The sequence below is a fragment of the Elephas maximus genome, chromosome 6, assembly GCF_024166365.1.
Source record: "Elephas maximus indicus isolate mEleMax1 chromosome 6, mEleMax1 primary haplotype, whole genome shotgun sequence".
Lineage (NCBI taxonomy): Eukaryota > Metazoa > Chordata > Mammalia > Proboscidea > Elephantidae > Elephas > Elephas maximus.
The window spans coordinates 83,543,673-83,558,595 of NC_064824.1; positions in this window are offsets into that span (position 1 = coordinate 83,543,673).

Here is a 14,923-nt window from a genome sequence, read left to right on the forward strand (position 1 = left end):
TAGTCATGTTGTGCCAAAAACAGAACTGTTTGATTAGAAATAGCTGTATATATATCTATATACACCCACATTGTACACTTTCCATCTGTGCATTTTATTGTATACTGTTTATAACTCAATAAAATTGTTTTTTAGAAATTACTATCTGAAATTACTGGAGAGCTAACTGAAATTAAAAATAATGATGTCTAATTTTAAAATAATGCTGTGGATATAAACTCACTGTCTTAGTTACCTAACGCTTCTGTAACAGAAATACCACACATGAGTGGCTTTAAAAAACAGAAATTTATCTTCTTACAGTTCTGGGGACTAAAAGTCCAAATCAAGGTCTTGGCCCTGTCAATTCCTTCTGTACGTCTTTCCTAGTTTCTGGTGACTGCCATCAATTCTTAGCATTTCCTGTGGTCTGTCTTCCTATGTGTGTCTCTGTGTCTTTCCTGCTCTTTTTATAACTCAGAAGTGATCAGGTTTAGGACCCACACTACTCTGACATGACCTTACTAACGTAACAAAAGGAAACCCCTATGTCTAAACTGGGTCATATTTACAGGTACGGGGGTTAAGTTTCAACACATATTTCTGGACAACACAACTCAATGCATAGCATTCTACATCCTACCACCCACCCCCCCAAAAAAATGTCCTTCCCAGATGCAAAACCTATTCACCCAATCACACTCAGAAAGACCAATGTCACATAATCAGCAAAAGGGTCTTAAGGGAGCCTTGAAGAAGACCTTAATGCAGAAGGTAGGATTGTATCTATACGTAGGTGGGAAGCATACAACTTAAGAGGATGATAGAAATGTGTACTAAAATTTATGCATGACCTAAAACGATATTGAACCCATGTATTTACTACGTGTACATTATAAGCAGTTGAGGAGAGAGTAGAATAAAAGCAGTGTCAAAGCTTCTATAGAACTTTGACTGTCCATAATGCCAAGATTAAGAGTGAGGACTCTGGAATCCAGTGACTTGGTTTTAAATCTTTGCCTCATATTTCCTAGCTTTGTGATTTTGGACAAATTATTTAATCTAAGCCTCAGTTTTCTTATTTGTAAAGTGGGGAGACAGCAATGTGTACTTATGGGATTTGTAGTGAGGATTCAATGACATGAAATATGTGAACTACTTAACACTGAAGACTAAGCCTCACATATTTTTATGGAAATTAGATATAGTGTTATATTAGGAGAAATCTCTACCAGTGTATTCTGTATAGTAATAAGATTGAGCTGTATTTTTTCAAACATATTGCTTCACAGTGCTTTGCTGCGCAAGGAACTGATAAATTTAACAGTGAGGAAATAAAGGTAAATAATTTCCCGTTGAGTAAAGTTCACATCAGTGAAGAAGTAAATTTCAGCAGAAACTCTGATAAAGTCTCTTGTGACATCTCAAAACTGTGTATACATTAAGTGGTAATGGCAGATGCTTCCTTGACAAATGAGATCTAGGCTGTGTTCAACAAAGTCCCTCACTCTACTAGTCCAGTCTGATAATAATGAAAATGCATTTCAAAACTGTTAGGAAAAATAAGAGTAATGGAGAAAACCTTAACATTATATGTACCAAATTATACTTAAGGGGCACATAGACAATAATTTGACATCAACACTGATATATGGGAAACCAAAACAGCTACAATATATTAGCACAAAACATCAGACACAGAACTGCTAGATTTAAATAACATTTTGCTAAAAAAAAAAAAAAAGAAAGAAAGAAAAAACAAAATAGTAAACTCCTGAAGAGGGGGAATCCAAAGCAGAAACTTTTTTTTTTTTTTTTAAGGAAAAGAGCAGTACAAAAAAAAGAAAAAAAGGTAGACTCTTCATATGCAGGGGAGAGATTCATATGCGCAGAAGTATCAACATCTTTGAAGTTATTTTTAAGTACATAGAGTAGCCAAGGCTTTAATTAAAGAAATCTCCAAGTAAGGGCTAAGGTAAAACATAACTATTCCTTGTCACAAATGACAGAGAGTTTTTCTCTTAGAATCCGTGCTTCTTTCAACTATTTTCATGTTGCTTCTAAAAAACTGATTGTTAAATATACTTACTCATTAACAGAAGTCTCAATAGGCCAGCTCCACCAAATAACAAATGCAAGAAATGGAAGAGTAAATTGAGTTCGAATTTGTAATGATACGCATATCAAACTTTGGAGATAGTCAACCATATACTAAAAATCTGTGGTTTCTTGGTATCATCAATAATGTAACACTCAAATAACATTATCACATTGAAACTATCATTTAAGCTGTCTTTTCTTTAAGTCATTACATTCTAGTGCTCAACAGGAGCTGATTTCCCTCACTGCCACCCCCATCGTACATTTTATAGTCATAGTGGATAGATCATATGACAGTGAAAGACCATGTACCATATATACATCAATCTCTCTCTCCTGGCATCATTACTAGATTGGAGTAGGCCAGTTTTGACTCATTAACAAATCTAAGAAAAATCTAGATTACTGTGCAGGTGAACTTTAGATATACAGACTATCTGCCAATCTAAAGCTTCTCTTTATGGACTGATTTGTCCAACTTCTCTCTCATAATTTATTTATGTGGCTCAAAAGACACTTTGATCAAAATATACTGGTTGAGTCATATCTTTAACAGTGTCAAAATAAGATAAATATGTATTTTCCTTTTACATCAGCCAAACTGCTTTGCCCTACACACTCCCCAAATGAATTTCACAGGCTTTACTACCGTGCATATACCAGAGAGGTAATGCTGCAAGTGTTGTTCCTTATGCCTGATGCAGAGACTCTGTCACTAGTCTATTCAATCACTCAAAATATATGTAAGCCATAAGGAGTCCTAAGACCCTTGTTGTTCATTAAATTCCAGGCTATTTGGAAGCTACTGCAGGCTCCACATTATTTCTTGAGGAGGGACATGTTTTAGATAGTATCAGCAATATGTGCCTCATCTGAGTTAAATGGGAGCCATTTATATCCACTGACATTCACCTTTAGGGACAGGTGTATTAACAGAAGAGCTCTTCCTAGATGTCAGAATAACAATTGCCAAGTACTTCTGTAGACCACTGTCTCAGGGTTTGCTGAAAATATCTTGATGCTTTAGTTTTCTTTCTTAGCTCTCAATTTTCTTCCTGTGAATTACCTTTTCCTAGTTCAGTTGCCATAGTTTACATACTCTACCTCTACTTTTTTTTTTTTTTTTTACCTCCACTTTTGTTCTTGCTCTGCTGTCAGATATATTAAGAGACCTAGGCCACATGACATCCTAATTCATCACATCCAACTTGTAAATATCTGCTTTATTTACACTAGTAATTCTGACATGAACAGTTTCATATGCCTTTACTTATTATTTAGATCTACCTTTTTAAATGTGGTTGAGTTTCTCCATATTTTACAAGATACGTTATTGTTGTTGTTAGGTACCATCCAGTCTGTTCCCACTCATAGCAACCCTATGTACAACAGAATGAAACACTGCCGAGTTCTGCTCCATCCTCACAATTGGTGCTATGTTCGAGCCCATCGTTACAGCCACTGTGTCAATCCATCTCATTGAGTGTCTTCCTCTGTTTTGCTGACCCTCCTTTTTTTTTTTTTTTCTACCAAACACAATGTCCTTCTCCAGGTACTGGTCCTTCCTGATAACAGGTCCAAAGGTATGTGAGACGAAGTCTCGCCATCCTCCTGTCCGAGGAGCACAATGGCTATAATTCTTCCAACACAGATTTGTTCATTCCTCTGACAGTCCATGGTATCATCAATAGTCTCTTTCAACACCACAATTCAGAAGCCATCAGTTCTTCTTCAAGTCTTCCTTATTCATTGTCCAGCTTTCGCATGCATATGAGGCAATTGAGAATACCATGGCTTGGGTCAGAACCACCTTAGTCCTCAAAGCGACATCTCTGCTTTTTAACACTTTAAAGAGGTCTTTTGTAGCAGATTTGCCCAATGCAATATGTCATTTAATTTCCTGACTGCTGCTTCCATGGCTGTTGATTGTGGAACCAAGCAAAATGAAATCCTTGACAATGTCAAACTTTTCTCCATTTATCACGATGTTGCTTGTTGATCCAGTCGTGAGAATTTTTGTTTTCATTTAGACATATCCATTTTATACTTACATATTTAAGTAATTCATGTAATATTTTCCAGGGAGCCATGCCATGCAAATCCATAGATTCCAGGTCTGTTCATTGAAAAGTTCCTAGAAAAACTAAATAAATCCTGCTAAAAGCATTCCATATACAGCAATCTCCTGCTGTCAATACCATTAAATTGTTTGACTGGAGATCAGTCATTAGTATGTCTACAAGATCTGATCAGGTCTTTCCCCCAGTAAAGGTCACTGGGTGACACAAACTGTGCTCAGCTGCTAACCAAAAAGTTGGAGGTTTGAACCTACCCAGGGGCTCCACAGGAGAAAGACCTGGCCATCTGCTTCCAAAAAGATTACAACCGAGAAACCCCTACGGAGCTCAGTTCTACTCTGTAACATAAGATTTGACTCAGTTGCAATAGGTTTGAATATTTTGGTATTTCCCCCAGAAAAGGGAGGGAATAGATTGCAGGACTATTACTTAATGATTTTCTACCTACATAATAAAAATATATTTTGACATCTTAAGTTTATCTTTTAGATCTTTAAAGATTTTAGAATAATTTATTGGTTACTTATCTGCTACATCGACACTATATATTTTTTTGATATTATAGTCTTTTAAATGCCTTGTCTTTAGTCTTAGAAAAAACACGTATCAAACTGACTTTATTTGCCACTCACCGGTTATGTGATTTTAAGCAAGTTAATCTTTCTAAAATTCAATTTATTCTTTGGTAAAACTCATTATTAAATACTATGATTCTCACTGTCAATGCTCCATATATGATTTTCTTCTTGATCATCACCTTCTTATTTTCTTAATAATTTGTATTGTGCCATCTCATTTTTCTTACTACCTCTCTGTTATCTCAAAGTGTGATTGCCTGATTATATACAATACTCTCAGTATAGATGCTTCATATTTTAGCAAAAGTGAGTTGTGTTGTTTTCAGGAATAAAGTTACATAGAATTTTAGATTTCAGCAAAGAAATTTACCTAATATACGAAACAGGTATCAGGTGGGCAAATCTAGACTTTAAATGGTGTTGAATTAATGTTTAACTACATATCAGAAAGATATAAAGCATTGTAATTTTTTTTTTAATCTTGAGCATTGACTGATACTGATACAGTAGATATTTAATCCTAAGAAGAAAAAAAAAAAGGCTTTAATTATTACAATAAATTACTATTAAATGTAGATATGCTGATAAGTATTGTGTATATTTAAAGTTTACAATTTATACTTCTATGGTGGAAAAGTGACATCACTTTTAGCAAAAGTTACATTGTGAAAGTTTCTAAATGGGAATACTATATCTACTTCATATGCTTTTTTTTATGCTTACTATTATTCTTCAACTTCAAATTAAATTATTGTGTTGTTATTGTTGTTGTTAGGTTCCAACTCATAGTGATGCTATGTACAACAGAATGAAACACTACCCGTCCTGCACTATCCTCACAATCTTTGCTATGTTTGAGCCCATTGTTGTAGCTACTGTCTCAATCCATCTTGCTGAAGTCTTTCTCTATTTCACTGATTCTCTCCTTTACCAAGCATGATGTCCTCCTCCAGGGAGTGGTCCCTGCTGATAACATGTCCAAGGTAGGTAAGGTAAAGTCTCACCATCTTCAATTCTAAGGAGCATTCTGGTTGTACTTTTTCCAGACAGATTTGCTTGTTCTTCAGGCAGTCCATGGCATATTCAATATTCTTTGCTAACATCATAATCCAAAGGCATCAATTCTTCTTCAGTCTTCCTTATTCATTGTCCAGCTTTCGCATATGAGGTGATTGAAAATGCCATGCCTTGGGTCAGGTGCACCTTAATCCTCAAAGTGACATCTTTGCTTTTCAATACATTAAATAGGTCATTTGCAGCAGAGGTCATTTGATTTTTTGACTGCTACTTCTGTAGGCGTTGATTGTGGATCCAAGTAAAATGAAATCCTTAACAATTTTAATATTTTTCCAGTTTATTGTGATGTTGTTTACTAATCCAGTTGTGAGAATTCTTGTTTTATGTTGAGGTGTAATACGTACTGATAGCTATACTCTTTAATCATTATCAGTAACTGCTTTAACTCCTAATCATTTTCAGCAAGCAAGGTTGTGTTATCTGCATATTGCAGGCTGTTAATGAAGTCTGCCACCAATCCTGATGTCCCATTCTTCTTCATATATTCGTTTCTCATATTATTTCCTCAGCATACAGATCGAATAAGTATGGTGAAAGGAAACAACCCTGATACACATCTTTCCTGGTTTTAAACCATGCAGTATCTCCTTGTTCTGTTTGAGTGACTGCCTCTTGGTCTACATACAGGTTTCCCATGAGCACAATTAAGTGTTCTGAAATTCCCATGGAATTTCCCATGAAATTCCCATCCACCAGGCACTCCTTGGAAACCGTATGGCAGTTCTACTCTGTCCTATAGGGTTGCTATGAGTCAGAATCCATTGTTTGCAATGTTATCCATAAGTTATAATACACACAGTCGAATGCCTTAGCATAGTCAATAAAACACAGGTAAACACCTTTATGGTATTCTCTGCTATCAGCCAAGATCTATCTGACATCAGCAATGATATTCCTTGTTCCATATCCTCTTCAGAATCTGGCTTGAACTTCTGTCAGTTCCCTGTCCATGTACTGCTGCAACCATTTTTGAAATATCTTCATCAAAATTTTACTTGCATGTGATATTAATGATATTGTTAAATAATTTATGCATTCTGTTGAATCACCTTTCTTTGGAATGGGCACGAATACGGACCTCTTCTAGTTGGTTGACCAGGTAGCTGTCTTCCAAATTTCTTGGCATAAAGGAGTGAGCACTTCCTGCATTGCATCTGTTTGTTGAAATATCGCAATGGGTATTCTGTTAGTTACTGGAGTTTTGTTTTTTGCAAATGCCTTCAGTGCAACTTTGACTTCTTCCTTCAATACCATTGGTTCTTGATCTTATGCTACCTCCTGAAATGGTTGAATGTTGATTAATTCTTTCCGGTACAGTTACTCTATGTATTCCTTCCATCTTCTTTTGAACCTTCCTGTATCGTTCAGTATTTTGTCCATAGCAGCCTTCAAGGATAAATATATACATATATTTTTAATATACATATATCAGATATCAGTGACTCAGAGAATTTTCATGAACTGATTATACCTGGACATCAGCACATAGATCAAAAACAGTAACAAACCCCCAGAAGCCTCCTTTGTATGCCTCAGTAGTCTTGACCCACCTCAATTCCCCAAGGATAATCACTATTCTGGCTTCCAAAAGCATAAGTTAATTTCAGCCCTTCTTGTAAGGAGCCTTGGTGGTGTAGTTATTAAGGGCTTGGTTCCTAATGGAAGGTTGGCGGTTCTGAACTACCAGGAGAAAGATGTGACAGTCTTGGATTACAGCCTTGGAAACTCTGTGGGGCAGTTCTCCTCTGTCCTATAGGGTCTCTAGAAGTTGGCAACAAGTTTTTGTTTTTATATAAAGACTCATTTTTATATATTTTTGTATCCAGCTTCTTTAAAGGTAAGGAGTTCTGGTGGCACCTCAGTTAAAGCACTAGGTTGCTAACCTAAAAGTCAGTTGTTTGAACCTACCAGGCACTCTGTGGAAGAAAGATGAGGCAGTCTGCTTCTGTAAGGATTTTCAGCCTTGAAAATCCTATCAGGCACTTCTATTGTGTCCTATAGGGTCTCTATGAGTCAGAATTGACTGAAAGGCAGTGGGTTTGAGATTATGTTTGTGAAGACTCATCCGTATTTTTGCACGTAGTTCCAGTCCTCTCTGTTTAGAATCCATTTTTTTCTCCAGATCATTTCATCTCTGACTCATTATCACACGGGTATCTGGAGAAGTGGTATCTCCTCAAAGGAGATGTTTTTATGTTTCGCTTCCTCGTTCTAATTAACTATAGTACTTATCATTACTGAAAATTATCTCAATATTTACTTTTTATTAACAATTTTTTGAGGTATAATTAAGATAAACATAAAATTTACATATTTGAAATTAAATTTTGATTTAAGTATACACCCTACACCCATAAAAACATTACCACAATTGTACCATGAAAACATTACATTGAGGGGAGATAGTGACAGGAAGGGAACATGAGGGTAGCTTCCTAGATATGGTAACATTCTACTGCTTCATTTGAGTGCTAGTTACGAAGTTCAGCTTGTGATATTTCATTTAAGCTATATACTTATGATTTGTGTATTTTCTTATGTATGTTATATTTCAATTACAGAAAAAGGCTAAACCCTGATTTATCTCAAATCTTCTGTGTAGTTACTTCCTGTACAAAAAAAGATTATAAATTCATGAGTAAAGATTTCAACCTCACAGGTATTATAACAGTTTCATGGTACTTTATGTTCAACTAGCTCAAGGGCTAGATTTTAATATAAACATTGATATACTGCCATTAACCTAATTTAAAGCTGCATAGCCATATATGGGGGTATTAAAAGAGTTAAAAGATTTTAGCCTGACTTATAATCTGAAGATTTAATGTAACTAAAATTTACATAAAAATTATATAACTCTTAGACAATTTTTCTTTAAAAGACATACTAATTAAGTCTCTAAAAAAAGAACTAAAACACTGGTTATATTTTTCTCGTAAAATTCCTTATGTCTTGTGAAGAAACGGCTTATGTTCACCATCCACTGAGTTCATAAACACCCCCTGAATGTTTTCATACTATGTAATCGTGTTATGTGAGAAAAGCAGTCCCTTTTCACCCTTAATTGTCTTCTAATGTATGTTTACCATATGGCAAGCTGCTGAGTATAACAAACAGCTATGCTAATGCTCTTCTATTTTATAGAAATCTCATAGTAAATAAATCAGTAATAATATTGAGAGGTTTCCTTTCTTTTCTTTTAAGTACTGGGGAGTACCTTATTGCCAGTCCTCCAGTGTCAACTACCAGAATACCCCATTGATGAAGTAAAGCTAGGTTTATTGCCTGCTGCTCTAAGGGAGAAAACTACCTTGATGAAATCTGAGTATTTTCTTTGAAGAGAAAGACCAATGGCAGGGTATTTATAAGATTTTGGAGGTCTGGTATAAGGTGGGCCTCTTATTCAGAGGGAATGTTTGAAGTGAGGTCAAATGTGTGCAGTAATAAGAACGGTTGCTGAAGCAAGTTTAGATAAGCCCACTTGAGCATTCTGTGGCTATGAGAAGAGGGCTAATACCCCAGGAGAACTAGTTAAGTAGTCTATCCTTTGGTGAGTGGATTTTCATGAAGTTCCTCAAACAAAGTTACTTGCAACTTTATCTTCTTGGGCAAGAATTTCCTGGAAGAGTAAAAAAATTGTTAATGCACAGTGGTCAATAGTAGAGTTATGTTAATGAAGACACTAAGCTCTCATCCTTAGCAATATGGCACGCTCTTTCTTAGGAATTCCACATATTTGTGATGCTGAGAACTGTATAAAATAATAACTTAGTGAGAACTTGAAAAAAATTCAATAATTTCATAGTAACAACTGTAAAAATGGTGCGGTGGAGACTTCTGGCCTCCTTTAACTTCACAAGGGAGAGAGAGTCATTATCAGCATCAGCAGCCCAAAGCTGATTCCTATGAGCGGAGGTCAGACATACCTCCTCTCTCCAACCATTTTTTACCTATTCTGATACCAGCTGCCCCTCCCACAGCACTATTTCTCTGCTGGGTTTGATAATTTGTTGTAATGTCCACACAGAACTCAAAGACAATATCCATGATTATGGGGTTTATTAGGGAAATAACAGGTTACAGTTCCGGATCAGAGATGACTCTGGATACAAATCTTCCATCACGCCAGCCTCTTCTCAGCTGTGCCCACAGGCAGGCCTCTCTCTGGCCCTTGCCCCCTCAGTGCCTTGGCTCAGCCTCTGTTCTGCTCCAGCAAGTGTTACAAAGCTCTTTAGCTCCACCGGTAAGTGCCCAGAGGCACCCGCACTATGCCAGTAAGCATCAGCCCAAAGGGACTTACTGTCTCGCTCCATGGGTCAACCAGTGCCTGGAGACATCCTCCTCTACCAGGAAGCCCCCTACAAGAGGTTCTCAGCTTTCTCACTCCATGGGCTGGGAAGCCCATCACACTGTCTCCTGCCAGCCTCCTGGTTCTGCTGCCTCTGCTGCCACCATTTTTCTGCTGCTGCTTCTCACGGTCACTAGCCATCTCCAGTATTACAGCTCTTTGTCTCTGGATCTCTGGAGGTTCTCAGCACAGAGATCCCAGGTCCAAAGGACATGCTCCACTCCTGTCTCTTCTTCTTGGTGGTAGTCAGGTTGCCCCTTTCTGTCTCTGGGATGGCTCATTTTAAGCCTACGAGTTAGTTCCATCCAACTCATTGCGACACTATGCACAGAGTGATGGCAAAACTGATCAATCCCCTCACTAGGGCTCCATATACCTTATTCGCATGGTCCCACCCCCACAAGGGTGCTATGGGCTTTATTTACATTATCAGCAAGCTTTCCAATTCCCTTGGAGGGCCAAAAGCACCTCATTTGAATTATCCCACCCAGTCATTTGGTGGGAGTTACAAAGGCTATGAATAGAAAGTTCTTATTAAGTAATTAACTGCACCACATACCATAAAAGGGGTGATAAGTAAATGTAATGGAAAAGCACAGGACTACTATAGCAAAATATCTCTTCTAATGATTTTCATAATTATCTCTTTCCAACATTTTAGAAATTTTGTGGCATTTATTACTGTTTCCATATGTGTCTTATCTTCAGGTCATTTCCCAAGCTTACTGTTATGGATTGAGTTATGTCACCCAAAAAATGTGTGTATCAACTTGGTTAGGCCATGATTCCCAGTATTCTGTGGTTGTCCTCCATTTTGTGATTGTAATTTTATGTTAAAGAGGATTGGGGTGGGATTGTAACACCCTTACCAGGTCACCTCCCTAATCAAATGTAAAGGGAGTTTCCCTGGGGTGTGGCCTGCACCACCTTTTATCTCTTAAGAGATAAAAGGAAAGGGAAACAAGCAGAGAGTTGGGGTCCTCATACCACTTAGGAAGCAGTGCTGGGAGCAGAGCACATCCTTTGACCTGAAGTTCTTGCGCTGAGATGCTCCCAGACCACGGGAAGAATGATGACGGGGATCCTCCTCCAGAGCATAAAGAGAAAAAGCCTTCCCCTGGAGCCAGCGCCCTGAATTTGGACTTCTAACCTACTGGACTATGAGAGAATAAACTTCTCTTTGTTGGGACCATCCACTTGTAGTATTTCTGTTACAGCAGCACTAGACGACTAAGACACTTACTCTGTTCTATGTATTACTCTAGTTCATTAGAAGAGCATTTTTTCCCACATTTATTTTTCCTAAAATTGAAATGCATTTTACAAGTGAGGAAATTTAAAATCACTGTTAATCAGATGGCACCTATGAAAAACTCCTATTTTTAGCATCAGAATCAAAAGTCTTAGGTTTTTGAACTATTGGTATGCAAACATAATGCAATATTAAATATTCAGTATTCAATATAGTTGGTAAAATTTGAGTTTAGGCACAAAATATATTTATTCAAGTATAAAATTACTTTAAGAAATTATTAACGCAAATAGCTTTATTATTAAAAATACGATTTCTAAATTATGTTTGAACTTACTACTAAACTCAGTAAATTTGAGTTTATAAGTTTCAGTTGATTCATGAATTGTAGAACAAAATTACATTATTGATGCCCTAGTAGACTAATCGTTGCCTTAAATGACGTGATTAACAAAGTTTTAACATCAAGCGCTTATTGTAAATTAGACTACTGAAAGCACACACGGTGTCCTACTTCTGAGAAATTATTAGTTTCGAGATTTCAACAGGGAAGTTAACACTGGGACTTTTTATTTCTCTAATTACTGCTACTTCAAAACTGCTGAGTTTAGGTATTTTCTTTATTAGTTTACACACTTTGTTTATTCCTGCATTCTAGGGAGAAGCTACTTTCAGCCAAAACACTTAACTGTCTGCATCTATTCAAGGAGAGGCATTGGCTAGCTCAATTACTTTAAGTGTGTGCTCTGCATCAGTCTGAGAGTGAATCTCTCTACTATCAACTCTCTAATATCAGCGTGAAGAAGCAGCTTTTACAAATTAGCAAATAACCAGATAATAACTTTCCGGTACCCATTAGTTTGGTTTTCATAAAGTGACACTATTTCTTATACTCAGAACATTCATACTCAAGTCTAAAAATGAGTTTTGGCCACCTCTCATTTTGTGAAGGCACTTTTTTTTTCTGTTTATTAATATGAGCATTTGAGGATTGATCATAATTTATCTATTTAAAAAATGTATAAACCAAACCCGTTACTGTCAAATCGATTCCAACTCATAGCGATGCTATAAGACAGAGTAGAACTGCCCAATAGTGCTTCCAAGGAGCACCTGATGGATTCGAACTGCTGACCTTTTGGTTAGCAGCTGTGGCTCTTAACCACTACGCCACCAGGGTTTCAAAAAAAAGTATACATAGTGCATATTCTTATTATGTCTGGCTGTATTTTATTATCTCTCCTCAATGATCTTTAAATATCTTTATTGTGTACTTAAACAAGTAAATAGATATTGAAAATGAAATTTAATAAGAAACTGACAAATGTTAATTTAAATAATTTGGAGAGCTTCTTTTAATTAATACATTTTTTTAATTGCCTGAATCAACGTTTCAGCTTTAACTTGTATGCTGTTTTATTTCTATCTTCAGACAAAGGTTAAAACCAAAAAACCAAATTAATTTCCATAGAGGTTCAAAGGCTGTAAATCCTAATGGAAGCAGACTTCCACATCTTTCTCCTGCAGAGGGGCTGGTAGGTTCAAACCACTGACCTTTTGGTTAGCAGCTGAGCACTTAAACGCTGCGCCATTAGGGCTCCTTCAGGTAAATGTTATGGAACATAAATCCAGTGTAAGACTTTTACTGTTTACAGTGCTGGACAAAGAGAATGATACTAGTGATAATGGAATTGGCAGCTACTTATAAAAATGTCAAGAGCTAGTGATATTTGAATTATCGAGGGTCTATTACGTCATCTTCCCAAATATTCTCAGTACATCCCATTTATATGCAATCCTCTGAAACAATGCTCATTAGTCCACTGACTATTACAGATGCTTAATTAGGTTCTCTAAGGATTCAAAAGCTCAGTGCAAAGAACCAGTTAATGGAAAAAAATATAGCAACAACTTACTTTTCCAGTATATATTTATTCTATTTCCTTGAACTCAACTCTGTTTCTTTTTATTACTCAATGTGCACATCACATCCTTCAATTCCCGGATTTGCTGCTTTTCTTCAGAAACAATTTGCATGAAACCTTATTCCAGCTCCTCCAGGAAACTAACACCAAGATGAGATTAAATATGCAAAAACATATTGGAAAAAATGCCTGTGAGAAAAAGGGGAGGGATTTGGAGACCCACCATTATGAGATGTAAGTCAAACCTAATGTGAAGGAAAGAGGAGAAGATGGAAGGGAGATTGGACGGAAACACCTTAGATTGCTGCAAAGTTCTCTGAAAATTTTAGCAAGGCTCACAGGGAATGCTGGAGCCAAAGTCACTTATCAGAACAGTCTCAGGTGTACCTGCAACAGGCCTGCCTTAGTATTCCTACTGTGCTCAGTCATTGGCTTGGAGCAGTCCATAGGAAATCTGGTCTAGGCACAAATATGGTAACAGGTTTCAGAGGCCTAACAGTGGAAAATGACATTTGCTGCAGACAGAGATCTGTGAAGCACATTTTTATGGGAACAACATAGATGTATTCATTTCCTATATTATTTTGGAATTTTTTAAAAATATCTACATATTTTAGGTGTGGGAATATAAATACCATGGTAGTGGCTATTCTCGTCAGATTTTTTTTTTTAATTTTATTGTGATTAGAACAAAGGATGATATTTCAGAGAATATTTGTACCCCTAGGCTATTTAGTCTGTTATTCATGTATAATACATCCATTGAGGAGGGACAGTTATTTGAAAGTCACTATATATATATTTTTTTATATTAAAAAGAAGAGTATATGATTTATTAGATGTTGTAGAGCAACAGGTTTCTTGATTATCTTTTTTTTTTTCTTTTTGCCCAAATAATGTCTTTAAATATCTTTGTTCTACCTGGAAATGGGTGGCACAAATGGTTTCCTCTTGACTACTAGTTTAATGGTTGGTGGTTCAAACTAATCCAGTGGTGCCATGAAGGAAGCCCTGGGAATCTGCTTCGGTAAAGATTATAACCAAGAAAATCCTATGGAGCAGTTGTACTCTATAACACATGGGGTCATCATGAATCAGAATCAACTCAACAGCAACAGGCTAACCTCTTATTCACAATTATAAAAAAAAAAAAAAAAAAAACCTCTGGAAACTAAACGTTTCTGTAATACTGATGCAAAACCTACATCAGTTTAATGCGAGCCTATTTATAATTTTTGTTTATGCTACTTGTGAATAACCCTGTGTTTTGTTGCACAAGTATTTATATGTTTGTGTTGGCTTTGCAGTTTGTCAACTTGGCTTGGCTGGCCTATATTTTCCAGATTTCTCTTCCTAATATGTTTCTGATTAAGGTTAACCACAAGAGACAGTTTCCCACCAAATTTGGAAGGCAGAAGCGAAGCATCAGTCATTCTGTTTTTATGCTCAGAATGTCAAGGTAGAATTCACATGTATCAGCACTTAATCGTTTATTCACATTGGCATCTGTCAACTGCCTGGCTGCTACTAAATTTACTTTTCCCTGGATTCTCCTTCTACTTCTTTGATATCTGGGTCAAGTGTGT